Genomic DNA, 16,719 nt, shown 5'->3' on the forward strand with positions numbered 1-16,719 from the left:
AGTCAGTCTCTCTCATTAAGGCCACATGGCCACTGTCTCTTAGTTCTTGCAAGCTAAGCTGGAGTCAGTCTCTCTCATTAAGGCCACATGGCCACACTGTGTCTCTTAGTTATTACAAGCTAAGCTGGAGTCAGTCTCTCTCATTAAGGCCACATGGCCACACAGTGTCTCTTAGTTCTTGCAAGCTAAGCTGGGGTCATTCTCTTTTCGACATATGTCCAACCAAATTCTGTAATAATAATGTTCCAGTTTCTCTATATGTTTTTAAATATAGATTTAAATAAATCTACATTTAAAAATCCACAAATCTGGCTGCCTCCTGATGATGCTGGTTGTAATTACTGGCAAAACGACATACTCAGATTGTTAATGTTGTGGCTTTGCTCTCTAACACACAACCGGTGTGCTGTACTAGTAACGAATTGGCATGTTCTGTTTAAGTGACAAATCTTACTAATTGGCTGTGTCGGGTGGTGGTGGGTTTACCGACATATTTTTATATTTACGCAATCTTACGCAAAAAACCTGTATTATGTAAAAATAAATTTATTTTCCTCCTTTCTTTTTGGACAGTTTCAAATCTCTAACGTCTTTCAAATTGTTCTGATGTACAGTGCTACATTTCAAATTACTGTCATGTTTGCAACGGGTTGTTTACAATATATTTAAATGGTGTAGATTCATGTTTAAACTCGCTTCGAATCTGCATTCATCATTTTCTTCTTAAGCAGTCCGTAGCTACAATTGATACATCGATGCATGACCCATTTGATTATGGTTTATTGGTCTTTATTTATCAATTAAAATGTTATTGAGTGTGCCAAATCTTAAAGAGTGGCGTTTGAGTCGACCTTATTTATTTCATAGTCGCCATAAGGTTCATATGAATGGTTACCTAATAACTTTTGAAACACGGTAATCGCTGTGAAGTGCAGTTTCCAATTATTATTGTTCACTCAATCTCTCTGGCCTTTCTATGCAATATGAAGAAGGGTCATTGCCCGAAACGTCGCTTATCGGATGTTTTCCCTTTTGCAAGGCCCCAGTCCTACTGATGCATGAATTTGTTTGGTATTTGAAATGATACGAAGGCTCAGCAAGTGATTCCTTGCAGACATAAACAGAAGCAAAACGCGCCACCCCAGCCACCCATGTCGCGAATCAATCGATTATCGCGATTGAGGGCTCGTGAATAAATTCTAAATTCAACGCCTTGTTTTAAAACGTGAACACAGCCGGCTCTAGTGACTGGAGTGGGTGGGTGTTGGACAATGTGAAACAATGACATGCAACGTATACAAATCTAAAACATAAATTATTACGCACGCGATCCGGTGTGCATATCGCGATCTTCAGGATGAATGATCACGTCCGAATCAATGCGTCGTCGTTGCTCCCCTAGCATGCGCTCTGCGTAACCCGCTTGTATTGTTGTTGTTGTTTGCGGCAGAGTTTAGGACCTTCGTGGCCAAGAGCCGCAGCTCCCGAGGCAAAGGAGTGATGGCACGCTTCAAGGTGCCGGACTTGCTGAAGCATCTCATGGAACGATACGGGGCTCCGGATATTCACGATCTGGGCATCCGTATCACCAGCATACCTCTGGGCATTTCCGTACGTGCCGTGCCTGCATGTACGAGCGTGTGTGTGTGTGTGTACGTGTGTATGCATTGCGTCGCTTGTTGACTGCGAATTGTATTATTATTGGATGCCTCAAGTTATACTCTTTGGTTCTTTCGGTAAAGTCACTTAGGTATAAAATAAAATAAATCACGACGTTTCGGGCGCGACACAAGCGTCCGTCATCAGGTGATAAAGCCTTGGTGTGCTGCTGAGGCAGACTGTTTTAAATGGTTTGAAATGTGTGTAGCCCATGGGTCATAAAGAAGTGGCCAGGGCTAGTGATGTTAACGTGAGAAATTAGCGTGGAACTGTAAGGTAGGAAAGCGGCCTCCTCGATTTTACGTGACTTTACCGAAAGAACCAAAGAGTCTGGATTCCTGCAGTCGCGAAAGCTTCAAATCAAGATTGCCTCAAGTATGTATTGTTGTTGCCCTTGAGGGGGTTTACTTTCGGAATTAAATGCGTTCTGGAATTGCTGACACACAGCCACAACGTACGTGTCGCTGTGTTCACACCTGAGAGTGACACTGCATCAGCCTTTTACCAATATTCCCCCGCCCCTGCGTTTGCCTTACACGGCCACAATGCTGAGCTATCCTCAGTTGCTCAGGCACACAAGTTTCACACCTGTCTCCCTGTCAAGTGAATGTTGTGTATCCTTTTGTCATGCAGTCTGAGACAGACTTCCAACACGACTTCAGTTTTGTGGGTGCAGTGCTGCGACAAGAGCACTGAAGTAACTGCTCGTGTAAGTACATCATGTTAATATATATCGTATTGAAGGCTGAGGCCTATTTTACTGTACCGCTCCTTACAGAAATCTTCTTTCCCGAGTGGTTGTGCATTTGTCGCTTGTTTCAGAGGTTCGCGATTCGATCCCAGGAGTCGCCCTCGTTAATATTGCGGGTGTATTATCCAAAACTGCATTTCTATATGCTTCACAAATGTAAAAAAAAATCCCGTGTTGTTTTTAATGAATGAGGAGGACATGTGTGCCGGCGTCAGAATCAAAATTTGCAAATCTAAACAAGTACTCAGAAATGACTGGATTGGGTAAAACCACAAGTATATATGTTGAACTTCTTTCGCACTGTACGTAGCCAACTTTGCTAATCGGAGGTGTGGAGGGCAACAAACTGAACACAAAAAGCAGTTCTAAAGAAATTGTTTTCAATTTATATTTAAAAGTGCATAGCTCCAATGGCTTCCTAATATCGGAAGTAAGAGTAATTACCGTGCGAGAAAATTCATGGATCTGCTTATATTTGTCAAAATTTTCCATAATACATTTGTCCTCGGGAATTATTTAATGAGTGATAATCGCCATACGTTTCAAGTCTGTGGATACTTCCACCAGTATCAAAAGACTTGCTCTACCACTGAATTAACTCTCCTCTATAATATTTAGGGCTATCGCTTTTACAAAATTCAGTCACACGTTGAGACAAAAGTAAGGGGGGGCATTGAAATCGGTCGGGCATCTATGCATGTGTCACCCTCTATTTGTCCCAACAGAGTGATATGGCTGCACGTGGTTTGGGTCCTTTGTTGTCTCCACCAACAGTGTGTGCAGGACTTCCTGGGGCAGGTGAAAGGGGACACGCTGGCCCGGAAGCTGTTTCAGTTGGCCCTGTGCTGTGGCTCCCTCGAGACTCCTCGCGACCTCGTGGTCAAGGAGAAACCGGCCGCGTTTCTCGGCAACATCAGCACTCCCGACACCAGACCGCCGCCTCCTCCAGGGAGTAAGGAGACAAATTTTCACATACAGTAGACTCTCGATTATCCGCGCTAATTACGGGGAAGATGGCTGCGGATGATAAAAAATCTCGGATGATCCAAAGATATCTATTTTCTGCGGATCTCTATGCCACAAACTAACGATCGACCGATCGATGCATGTGGTCGGTGATAAAACTTTCCTGCTCCCGAGCAGAAGACTCGGCCCTCTAAGTGGATAGCAGAGCCACGCCAATCACCATCAATCAAACTCCACCCACTGTTGTAAAGATATGCAACTACTGTACTGTCGAGGTGATCACGTAGATTTCGGATTCATGGGCGCACATATTTGCTCGATATAAGCACGTGACTTGTAACAAACATTTCCAAGAATTACAATGTATAACTATTTTTCGATTATTAATTTGGGCCTAAGGGGAAATCCATGAGATATTAATAAGTAAAAATCTCACGTGCGTGGTTAATCCGCAAATCAGATAAACCGCACACGGATAATCAAGAGTCTACTGGATTGCACGCACGCTGAATTGTCGTAGCTTCTCTAAACACCTTATTTCACATCTCGTCTCGATTATTACTAATGCATTATTAAGAGTTTGGCATATCACGACGGATCAGTTTGTTAAATTTACGTCGAGATGGCCCGGGTGGCTGAGAGAGATTATTAGCGTTGAGCTGGAAACGCTGAGATCCTGGGTTCGAATCTGGGTAACCACCTGTGATTAAACTTGCTTTTGTCAAGTGCAGCCAGTTGATGGTCTCAGCTCGGTCATTAATGACTGTCAAAAAAACCCAAAACATACTAAATAAATGGCTATGCACTTAATTTGACCAAGTCCAATATCGGTTCAACAGAGTGGGTGGGAATGTGCTTCCCTTTACTCTGTGGCCTAGAGGTCACTAGAAGCAATGTCAGAGGTAGCTTTGTGATGTTCTCTTCTGCGGGCCATTCTCCAATAGGACGGGTTCCGCTGCTCTGTGAGAGATCCGAGTGGATACTCGGTCTCATGACACGATATCGAAAGCACAATCTGAATAAAATGTAGTTTCTTATATTGTACATAAGGGATCAGACCACGGAGGACCTTCAGAATGCTGAGTGTGAACTTGAAATTGATTCTGGACTGGTTCGGGGGATAGTTGAACAATTCGAATATTGGGGCGATATCGTCTTGCATACGGGTGTGAGTGAGAAGTCTGCCAGCGTTTTTTTGAGTCCATAATCGAGATTTTTGGGTTAGATCACGTAAATATGCACTCAATAATACGCGTAAATATGCACTATTTATTCGACCTAATCCAAAAATCTCTATTGCGGGTAATATTGGTCGCGAAGGCCTTCGCCTAGTTATTTCAATGCTAAATTCTCCTGTTTGATTTGTACTAGGTGCATCAGTGAATGTATATGCTCTGACTTTAACATAGCTGTTTCTGTGACCAGTCAGAAGCTAATCACTCAGCTATTTCAATGCTAAATTATATGCTAATTCCTTTGTCAAGGCGCTTTGTTTCTTCTCACACAGCTTAAAGGTCGTGATCTCAGCGTGGCTTTCTCACTCCAGCGCTGTCCTCCAGACAGTCTCGTCCCCTTCACCTGATGAAGGCCGCTTGTGTTGTGGCCGAAACGTCGTGAGAATATTATTGTGTTATTTTATTTGATCAATTTATTATTTTATTCTCATTCTATGTGACTTTACCGAGAGAACCAAAGAAGATGAATCCTTGCAGTCACGAAAGCTTTAAATCGAAACTCATTAATTGGCCGATAACATCTTTATATAAAGAGGACCACAGAGCATGGGCAGGAGTGGTGGGGGGGGATTTGTTGCCAGCTGCTCACCATTTGACTGCCGCCTTCCCTCATCTGTAGTTCCTCGCGCCAAAGTGAAGGAATACTGTGTGCCAGTTACAATTATCACTTGAACGTAACTTGATGTTTCAATTAAATCAGCCACTGAGATTTAATACTGAACATCTTTATTTTTCACATGCAGTGAAACAATGTTGTTAGTAGGCTTGTTTCCCTGGGAAAGCCTCACTGAGTCTCAAGACTATTTTTTCAGGAGGGGCCTGCCAACTTTTCGCAGGAGTAATTTGGATGTTTGGCTAGTACCAGTTACATTGTATGTTGTTGTTGTTTTGCTATGGGAGTAAACCCATACAGAGAAAGGGACCAGAATGAGGAAAGCGAAGCCAGGCAGTCCTTCAGAAGATGTCATGCACGGGCGTGACCACTGCACCACTCTGCCGCCCAAAGAAATGTAATTTAAATAATGTACAATACTGGCAAATAAACCCTATTAGTATCAACTGAATTTCTAGACAATCTAGCACGTGTATAGCTGCATCGGTGTTTCTAAAAGTCGTGTTCAAATTGCTTATTAATAATATCATAAAGAACAGGTTTCCCACCTCTGGTTTCATTTGAATTACCGGTTGTCCTCATTATGTGTATCACAGGTAATATGGCAAGGAAAATATTACGCAGCACGAGTTGTAGGATAAGGGCAATTATAGTGACACACGTGACCCCCTCTACACCAAAAAACAGCTAAGATTCATATTCTTGGTTCTTTTGGGAAAGTCACGTCGAAGGGGAACAATAAAATAATACAAATATAAAACAATAAAATTCTCACGACCTTTTGACTGCAACACAAGCAATCATCATCAGGTGTGAAAACCACAACAAGAAAATTTGAAAGAACCAAGAATATGAATCTCTGCAGTCACGAAAGCTTTAAATCAAAATTTAACAGCTGAGAGTCAATGCTGGGATGTTGTGCGATTGGTGCAAGCGACCCATTATTGTGTTTTGATGTTGAGCTGTTAAAATTGCACTGTTGTGGGGTGAGGTCAAGGCCGATGACTGCTTCCAGCGGTGTCAAGATCAGCATTTTGAAGAGGCTCGCGGAGGATGATACTGGGCACTAGGGTGCAGTCTCCCTCCATGAACAACAGAGGGCAGAGGAGCGACGCTCACAACAACAATTGGCGGTGCACCGGGCGTATAAAACACAAAGTTGGAAGAAAGTTTATCTCGGGGAGTTAACCCACAACACCTGGGTCTGTCCCGCGTGTTCACACGATAACGCGTTTTCACTACAACGCGTTTTCTTTACTTTAGGGAACGCTTCTCGTACAACGCGGAACGCGCTCCGTCACAACGCGCTTTCTGAGCCACAGTGTCTCTTAGTTCTTGCAAGCTAAGCTGGAGTCAGTCTCTCTCATTAAGGCCACATGGCCACACTGTGTCTCTTAGTTCTTGCAAGCTAAGCTTGAGTCAGTCTCTCTCATTAAGGCCACATGGCCACACAGTGTCTCTTAGTTCTTGCAAGGTAAGCTGGAGTCAGTCTCTCTCATTAAGGTCACATGGGCACACTGTCTCTTAGTTCTTGCAGGCTAAGCTGGAGTGAGTCTCATTAAGGCCACATGGCCACACTGTGTCTCTTAGTTCTTGCAAGCTAAGCTGGAGTCAGTCTCTCTCATTAAGGCCACATGGGCACACTGTGTCTCTTAGTTCTTGCAAGCTAAGCTGGAGTCAGTCTCATTAAGGCCACGTTGCCACGCTGTGTCTCTTAGTTCTTGCAAGTTAAGCTGGAATCAGTCTCTCTCATTAAGGCCACATGGCCACACTGTGTCTCTTAGTTCTTGCAAGCTAAGCTGGAGTCAGTCTCTCTCATTAAGGCCACATGGCCACACTGTGTCTCTTAGTTCTTGCAAGCTAAGCTGGAGTCAGTCTCTCTCATTAAGGCTACATGGCCACACTGTCTCTTAGTTCTTGCAAGCTAAGCTGGAGTGAGTCCTTCATTAAGGCCACATGGCCACACTGTGTCTCTTAGTTCTTGCAAGCTAAGCTGGAGTCAGTCTCTCTCATTAAGGCCACATGGCCACACTGTGTCTCTTAGTTCTTGCAAGCTAAGTTGGAGTCAGTCTCTCATTAAGGCCACATGGCCACACTGAGTCTCTTAGTTCTTGCAAGCTAAGCTGGAGTGAGTCTCTCTCATTAAGGCCACATGGCCACACAGTGTCTCTTAGTTCTTGCAAGCTAAGCTGGAGTGAGTCTCTCTCATTAAGGCCACATGGCCACACTGTGTCTCTTAGTTCTTGCAAGCTAAGCTGGAGTCAGTCTCTCTCATTAAGGCCACATGGGCACACTGTGTCTCTTAGTTCTTGCAAGCTAAGCTGGAGTCAGTCTCTCTCATTAAGGCCACGTTGCCACGCTGTGTCTCTTAGTTCTTGCAAGTTAAGCTGGAATCAGTCTCTCTCATTAAGGCCACATGGCCACACTGTGTCTCTTAGTTCTTGCAAGCTAAGCTGGAGTCAGTCTCTCTCATTAAGGCCACATGGCCACACTGTGTCTCTTAGTTCTTGCAAGCTAAGCTGGAGTCAGTCTCTCTCATTAAGGCTACATGGCCACACTGTCTCTTAGTTCTTGCAAGCTAAGCTGGAGTGAGTCTCTCATTAAGGCCACATGGCCACACTGTGTCTCTTAGTTCTTGCAAGCTAAGCTGGAGTCAGTCTCTCTCATTAAGGCCACATGGCCACACTGTGTCTCTTAGTTCTTGCAAGCTAAGTTGGAGTCAGTCTCTCTCATTAAGGCCACATGGCCACACTGAGTCTCTTAGTTCTTGCAAGCTAAGCTGGAGTGAGTCTCTCTCATTAAGGCCACATGGCCACACAGTGTCTCTTAGTTCTTGCAAGCTAAGCTGGAGTGAGTCTCTCTCATTAAGGCCACATGGCCACACTGTGTCTCTTAGTTCTTGCAAGCTAAGCTTGAGTCAGTCTCTCTCATTAAGGCCACATGGCCACACAGTGTCTCTTAGTTCTTGCAAGCTAAGCTGGAGTCAGTCTCTCTCATTAAGGTCACATGGTCACACTGTGTCTCTTAGTTCTTGCAAGCTAAGCTGGAGTCAGTCTCTCTCATTAAGGCCACATGGCCACACTGTGTCTCTTAGTTCTTGCAAGCTAAGCTGGAATCAGTCTCTCTCATTAAGGCCACATGGCCACACTGTGTCTCTTAGTTCTTGCAAGCTAAGCTGGAGTCAGTCTCTCTCATTAAGGCCACATGGCCACACTGTGTCTCTTAGTTCTTGCAAGCTAAGCTGGAGTCAGTCTCTCTCATTAAGGCTACATGGCCACACTGTCTCTTAGTTCTTGCAAGCTAAGCTGGAGGGAGTCTCTCATTAAGGCCACATGGCCACACTGTGTCTCTTAGTTCTTGCAAGCTAAGCTGGAGTGAGTCTCTCGCATTAAGGCCACATGGCCACACAGTGTATCTTAGTTCTTGCAAGTTAAGTTGGAGTCAGTCTCTCTCATTAAGGCCACATGGCCATACTGAGTCTCTTAGTTCTTACAAGCTAAGCTGGAGTGAGTCTTTCTCATTAAGGCCACATGGCCACACAGTGTCTCTTAGTTCTTGCAAGCTAAGCTGGAGTGAGTCTCTCTCATTAAGGCCACATGGCCACACAGTGTCTCTTAGTTCTTGCAAGCTAAGCTGGAGTCAGTCTCATTAAGGCCACATGGCCACACTGTGTCGCTTAGTTCTTGCAAGTTAAGCTGGAATCAGTCTCTCTCATTAAGGCCACATGGCCACACTGTGTCTCTTAGTTCTTGCAAGCTAAGCTGGAGGCAGTCTCTCTCATTAAGGCCACATGGCCACACTGCGTCTCGTAGTTCTTGCAAGCTAAGCTGGAGTCAGTCTCTCTCATTAAGGCCACATGGCCACACAGTGTCTCTTAGTTCTTGCAAGCTAAGCTGGAGTGAGTCTCTCTCATTAAGGCCACATGGCCACACTGTGTCTCTTAGTTCTTGCAAGCTAAGCTTGAGTCAGTCTCTCTCATTAAGGCCACATGGCCACACATTGTCTCTTAGTTCTTGCAAGCTAAGCTGGAGTCAGTCTCTCTCATTAAGGTCACATGGTCACACTGTGTCTCTTAGTTCTTGCAAGCTAAGCTGGAGTCAGTCTCTCTCATTAAGGCCACATGGCCACACTGTGTCTCTTAGTTCTTGCAAGCTAAGCTGGAATCAGTCTCTCTCATTAAGGCCACATGGCCACACTGTGTCTCTTAGTTCTTGCAAGCTAAGCTGGAGTCAGTCTCTCTCATTAAGGCCACATGGCCACACTGTGTCTCTTAGTTCTTGCAAGCTAAGCTGGAGTCAGTCTCTCTCATTAAGGCTACATGGCCACACTGTCTCTTAGTTCTTGCAAGCTAAGCTGGAGGGAGTCTCTCATTAAGGCCACATGGCCACACTGTGTCTCTTAGTTCTTGCAAGCTAAGCTGGAGTGAGTCTCTCTCATTAAGGCCACATGGCCACACAGTGTATCTTAGTTCTTGCAAGTTAAGTTGGAGTCAGTCTCTCTCATTAAGGCCACATGGCCATACTGAGTCTCTTAGTTCTTGCAAGCTAAGCTGGAGTGAGTCTTTCTCATTAAGGCCACATGGCCACACAGTGTCTCTTAGTTCTTGCAAGCTAAGCTGGAGTGAGTCTCTCTCATTAAGGCCACATGGCCACACAGTGTCTCTTAGTTCTTGCAAGCTAAGCTGGAGTCAGTCTCTCTCATTAAGGCCACATGGGCACACTGTGTCTCTTAGTTCTTGCAAGCTAAGCTGGAGTCAGTCTCATTAAGGCCACGTTGCCACGCTGTGTCTCTTAGTTCTTGCAAGTTAAGCTGGAATCAGTCTCTCTCATTAAGGCCACATGGCCACACTGTGTCTCTTAGTTCTTGCAAGCTAAGCTGGAGTCAGTCTCTCTCATTAAGGCCACATGGCCACACTGTGTCTCTTAGTTCTTGCAAGCTAAGCTGGAGTCAGTCTCTCTCATTAAGGCTACATGGCCACACTGTCTCTTAGTTCTTGCAAGCTAAGCTGGAGTGAGTCCTTCATTAAGGCCACATGGCCACACTGTGTCTCTTAGTTCTTGCAAGCTAAGCTGGAGTCAGTCTCTCTCATTAAGGCCACATGGCCACACTGTGTCTCTTAGTTCTTGCAAGCTAAGTTGGAGTCAGTCTCTCATTAAGGCCACATGGCCACACTGAGTCTCTTAGTTCTTGCAAGCTAAGCTGGAGTGAGTCTCTCTCATTAAGGCCACATGGCCACACAGTGTCTCTTAGTTCTTGCAAGCTAAGCTGGAGTGAGTCTCTCTCATTAAGGCCACATGGCCACACTGTGTCTCTTAGTTCTTGCAAGCTAAGCTGGAGTCAGTCTCTCTCATTAAGGCCACATGGGCACACTGTGTCTCTTAGTTCTTGCAAGCTAAGCTGGAGTCAGTCTCTCTCATTAAGGCCACGTTGCCACGCTGTGTCTCTTAGTTCTTGCAAGTTAAGCTGGAATCAGTCTCTCTCATTAAGGCCACATGGCCACACTGTGTCTCTTAGTTCTTGCAAGCTAAGCTGGAGTCAGTCTCTCTCATTAAGGCCACATGGCCACACTGTGTCTCTTAGTTCTTGCAAGCTAAGCTGGAGTCAGTCTCTCTCATTAAGGCTACATGGCCACACTGTCTCTTAGTTCTTGCAAGCTAAGCTGGAGTGAGTCTCTCATTAAGGCCACATGGCCACACTGTGTCTCTTAGTTCTTGCAAGCTAAGCTGGAGTCAGTCTCTCTCATTAAGGCCACATGGCCACACTGTGTCTCTTAGTTCTTGCAAGCTAAGTTGGAGTCAGTCTCTCTCATTAAGGCCACATGGCCACACTGAGTCTCTTAGTTCTTGCAAGCTAAGCTGGAGTGAGTCTCTCTCATTAAGGCCACATGGCCACACAGTGTCTCTTAGTTCTTGCAAGCTAAGCTGGAGTGAGTCTCTCTCATTAAGGCCACATGGCCACTCTGTGTCTCTTAGTTCTTGCAAGCTAAGCTTGAGTCAGTCTCTCTCATTAAGGCCACATGGCCACACAGTGTCTCTTAGTTCTTGCAAGCTAAGCTGGAGTCAGTCTCTCTCATTAAGGTCACATGGTCACACTGTGTCTCTTAGTTCTTGCAAGCTAAGCTGGAGTCAGTCTCTCTCATTAAGGCCACATGGCCACACTGTGTCTCTTAGTTCTTGCAAGCTAAGCTGGAATCAGTCTCTCTCATTAAGGCCACATGGCCACACTGTGTCTCTTAGTTCTTGCAAGCTAAGCTGGAGTCAGTCTCTCTCATTAAGGCCACATGGCCACACTGTGTCTCTTAGTTCTTGCAAGCTAAGCTGGAGTCAGTCTCTCTCATTAAGGCTACATGGCCACACTGTCTCTTAGTTCTTGCAAGCTAAGCTGGAGGGAGTCTCTCATTAAGGCCACATGGCCACACTGTGTCTCTTAGTTCTTGCAAGCTAAGCTGGAGTGAGTCTCTCGCATTAAGGCCACATGGCCACACAGTGTATCTTAGTTCTTGCAAGTTAAGTTGGAGTCAGTCTCTCTCATTAAGGCCACATGGCCATACTGAGTCTCTTAGTTCTTACAAGCTAAGCTGGAGTGAGTCTTTCTCATTAAGGCCACATGGCCACACAGTGTCTCTTAGTTCTTGCAAGCTAAGCTGGAGTGAGTCTCTCTCATTAAGGCCACATGGCCACACAGTGTCTCTTAGTTCTTGCAAGCTAAGCTGGAGTCAGTCTCATTAAGGCCACATGGCCACACTGTGTCGCTTAGTTCTTGCAAGTTAAGCTGGAATCAGTCTCTCTCATTAAGGCCACATGGCCACACTGTGTCTCTTAGTTCTTGCAAGCTAAGCTGGAGGCAGTCTCTCTCATTAAGGCCACATGGCCACACTGCGTCTCGTAGTTCTTGCAAGCTAAGCTGGAGTCAGTCTCTCTCATTAAGGCCACATGGCCACACAGTGTCTCTTAGTTCTTGCAAGCTAAGCTGGAGTGAGTCTCTCTCATTAAGGCCACATGGCCACACTGTGTCTCTTAGTTCTTGCAAGCTAAGCTTGAGTCAGTCTCTCTCATTAAGGCCACATGGCCACACATTGTCTCTTAGTTCTTGCAAGCTAAGCTGGAGTCAGTCTCTCTCATTAAGGTCACATGGTCACACTGTGTCTCTTAGTTCTTGCAAGCTAAGCTGGAGTCAGTCTCTCTCATTAAGGCCACATGGCCACACTGTGTCTCTTAGTTCTTGCAAGCTAAGCTGGAATCAGTCTCTCTCATTAAGGCCACATGGCCACACTGTGTCTCTTAGTTCTTGCAAGCTAAGCTGGAGTCAGTCTCTCTCATTAAGGCCACATGGCCACACTGTGTCTCTTAGTTCTTGCAAGCTAAGCTGGAGTCAGTCTCTCTCATTAAGGCTACATGGCCACACTGTCTCTTAGTTCTTGCAAGCTAAGCTGGAGGGAGTCTCTCATTAAGGCCACATGGCCACACTGTGTCTCTTAGTTCTTGCAAGCTAAGCTGGAGTGAGTCTCTCTCATTAAGGCCACATGGCCACACAGTGTATCTTAGTTCTTGCAAGTTAAGTTGGAGTCAGTCTCTCTCATTAAGGCCACATGGCCATACTGAGTCTCTTAGTTCTTGCAAGCTAAGCTGGAGTGAGTCTTTCTCATTAAGGCCACATGGCCACACAGTGTCTCTTAGTTCTTGCAAGCTAAGCTGGAGTGAGTCTCTCTCATTAAGGCCACATGGCCACACAGTGTCTCTTAGTTCTTGCAAGCTAAGCTGGAGTCAGTCTCTCTCATTAAGGTCACATGGTCACACTGTGTCTCTTAGTTCTTGCAAGCTAAGCTGGAGTCAGTCTCTCTCATTAAGGCCACATGGCCACACTGTGTCTCTTAGTTCTTGCAAGCTAAGCTGGAATCAGTCTCTCTCATTAAGGTCACAAGGCCACACTGTGTCTCTTAGTTCTTGCAAGCTAAGCTGGAGTCAGTCTCTCTCATTAAGGCCACATGGCCACACTGTGTCTCTTAGTTCTTGCAAGCTAAGCTGGAGTCAGTCTCTCTCATTAAGGCCACATAGCCACACTGTCTCTTAGTTCTTGCAAGCTAAGCTGGAGTGAGTCTCTCTCATTAAGGCCACATGGCCACACAGTGTCTCTTAGTTCTTGCAAGCTAAGCTGGAGTGAGTCTCTCTCATTAAGGCCACATGGCCACACTGTGTCTCTTAGTTCTTGCAAGCTAAGCTTGAGTCAGTCTCTCTCATTAAGGCCACATGGCCACACAGTGTCTCTTAGTTCTTGCAAGGTAAGCTGGAGTCAGTCTCTCTCATTAAGGTCACATGGGCACACTGTCTCTTAGTTCTTGCAAGCTAAGCTGGAGTCAGTCTCTCTCATTAAGGCCACATGGCCACACTGTGTCTCTTAGTTCTTGCAAGCTAAGCTGGAGTGAGTCTCTCTCATTAAGGCCACATGGCCACACAGTGTCTCTTAGTTCTTGCAAGCTAAGCTGGAGTGAGTCTCTCTCATTAAGGCCTCATGGCCACACTGTGTCTCTTAGTTCTTGCAAGCTAAGCTTGAGTCAGTCTCTCTCATTAAGGCCACATGGCCACACAGTGTCTCTTAGTTCTTGCAAGGTAAGCTGGAGTGAGTCTCTCTCATTAAGGCCACATGGCCACACTGTGTCTCTTACTTCTTGCAAGCTAAGCTTGAGTCAGTCTCTCTCATTAAGGCCACATGGCCACACATTGTCTCTTAGTTCTTGCAAGGTAAGCTGGAGTCAGTCTCATTAAGGTCACATGGGCACACTGTGTCTCTTAGTTCTTGCAGGCTAAGCTGGAGTGAGTCTCTCTCATTAAGGCCACATGGCCACACTGTGTCTCTTAGTTCTTGCAAGCTAAGCTTGAGTCAGTCTCTCTCATTAAGGCCACATGGCCACACAGTTTCTCTTAGTTCTTGCAAGGTAAGCTGGAGTGAGTCTCTCTCATTAAGGTCACATGGGCACACTGTGTCTCTTAGTTCTTGCAAGCTAAGCTGGAGTCAGTCTCTCTCATTAAGGCCACGTTGCCACACTGTGTCTCTTAGTTCTTGCAAGTTAAGCTGGAATCAGTCTCTCTCATTAAGGCCACATGGCCACACTGTGTCTCTTAGTTCTTGCAAGCTAAGCTAGAGTCAGTCTCTCTCATTAAGGCCACATGGCCACACAGTGTCTCTTAGTTCTTGCAAGGTAAGCTGGAGTCAGTCTCTCTCATTAAGGTAACATGGGCACACTGTCTCTTAGTTCTTGCAAGCTAAGCTGGAGTCAGTCTCTCTCATTAAGGCCACATGGCCACACTGTGTCTCTTAGTTCTTGCAAGCTAAGCTGGAGTGAGTCTCTCTCATTAAGGCCACATGGCCACACAGTGTCTCTTAGTTCTTGCAAGCTAAGCTGGAGTGAGTCTCATTAAGGCCTCATGGCCACACTGTGTCTCTTAGTTCTTGCAAGCTAAGCTTGAGTCAGTCTCTCTCATTAAGGCCACATGGCCACACAGTGTCTCTTAGTTCTTGCAAGGTAAGCTGGAGTGAGTGTCTCTCATTAAGGCCACATGGCCACACTGTGTCTCTTACTTCTTGCAAGCTAAGCTTGAGTCAGTCTCTCTCATTAAGGCCACATGGCCACACAGTGTCTCTTAGTTCTTGCAAGGTAAGCTGGAGTGAGTCTCTCTCATTAAGGCCACATGGCCACACTGTGTCTCTTACTTCTTGCAAGCTAAGCTTGAGTCAGTCTCTCTCATTAAGGCCACATGGCCACACAGTGTCTCTTAGTTCTTGCAAGGTAAGCTGGAGTCAGTCTCATTAAGGTCACATGGGCACACTGTGTCTCTTAGTTCTTGCAGGCTAAGCTGGAGTGAGTCTCTCTCATTAAGGCCACATGGCCACACTGTGTCTCTTAGTTCTTGCAAGCTAAGCTTGAGTCAGTCTCTCTCATTAAGGCCACATGGCCACACAGTGTCTCTTAGTTCTTGCAAGGTAAGCTGGAGTGAGTCTCTCTCATTAAGGTCACATGGGCACACTGTGTCTCTTAGTTCTTGCAAGCTAAGCTGGAGTCAGTCTCTCTCATTAAGGCCACGTTGCCACACTGTGTCTCTTAGTTCTTGCAAGTTAAGCTGGAATCAGTCTCTCTCATTAAGGCCACATGGCCACACTGTGTCTCTTAGTTCTTGCAAGCTAAGCTGGAGTCAGTCTCTCTCATTAAGGCCACATGGCCACACTGTGTCTCTTAGTTCTTGCAAGCTAAGCTGGAGTCAGTCTCTCTCATTAAGGCTACATGGCCACACTGTCTCTTAGTTCTTGCAAGCTAAGCTGGAGTCAGTCTCTCTCATTAAGGCCACATAGCCACACTGTCTCTTAGTTCTTGCAAGCTAAGCTGGAGTGAGTCTCTCTCATTAAGGCCACATGGCCACACAGTGTCTCTTAGTTCTTGCAAGCTAAGCTGGAGTGAGTCTCTCTCATTAAGGCCACATGGCCACACAGTGTCTCTTAGTTCTTGCAAGGTAAGCTGGAGTCAGTCTCTCTCATTAAGGTAACATGGGCACACTGTCTCTTAGTTCTTGCAAGCTAAGCTGGAGTCAGTCTCTCTCATTAAGGCCACATGGCCACACTGTGTCTCTTAGTTCTTGCAAGCTAAGCTGGAGTGAGTCTCTCTCATTAAGGCCACATGGCCACACAGTGTCTCTTAGTTTTTGCAAGCTAAGCTGGAGTGAGTCTCATTAAGGCCTCATGGCCACACTGTGTCTCTTAGTTCTTGCAAGCTAAGCTTGAGTCAGTCTCTCTCATTAAGGCCACATGGCCACACAGTGTCTCTTAGTTCTTGCAAGGTAAGCTGGAGTCAGTCTCATTAAGGTCACATGGGCACACTGTGTCTCTTAGTTCTTGCAGGCTAAGCTGGAGTGAGTCTCTCTCATTAAGGCCACATGGCCACACTGTGTCTCTTAGTTCTTGCAAGCTAAGCTTGAGTCAGTCTCTCTCATTAAGGCCACATGGCCACACAGTGTCTCTTAGTTCTTGCAAGGTAAGCTGGAGTGAGTCTCTCTCATTAAGGTCACATGGGCACACTGTGTCTCTTAGTTCTTGCAAGCTAAGCTGGAGTCAGTCTCTCTCATTAAGGCCACGTTGCCACACTGTGTCTCTTAGTTCTTGCAAGTTAAGCTGGAATCAGTCTCTCTCATTAAGGCCACATGGCCACACTGTGTCTCTTAGTTCTTGCAAGCTAAGCTGGAGTCAGTCTCTCTCATTAAGGCTACATGGCCACACTGTCTCTTAGTTCTTGCAAGCTAAGCTGGAGTGAGTCTCTCATTAAGGCCACATGGCCAAACTGTGTCTCTTAGTTCTTGCAAGCTAAGCTGGAGTCAGTCTCTCTCATTAAGGCCACATGGCCACACTGTGTCTCTTAGTTCTTGCAAGCTAAGTTGGAGTCAGTCTCTCTCATTAAGGCCACATGGCCACACTGAGTCTCTTAGTTCTTGCAAGCTAAGCTGGAGTGAGTC

The sequence above is a fragment of the Petromyzon marinus genome, chromosome 11 (genome assembly GCF_048934315.1).
Source record: "Petromyzon marinus isolate PM22_M1 ecotype Great Lakes invasive population chromosome 11, UKy_Petmar_22M1.pri1.0, whole genome shotgun sequence".
NCBI lineage: Eukaryota > Metazoa > Chordata > Hyperoartia > Petromyzontiformes > Petromyzontidae > Petromyzon > Petromyzon marinus.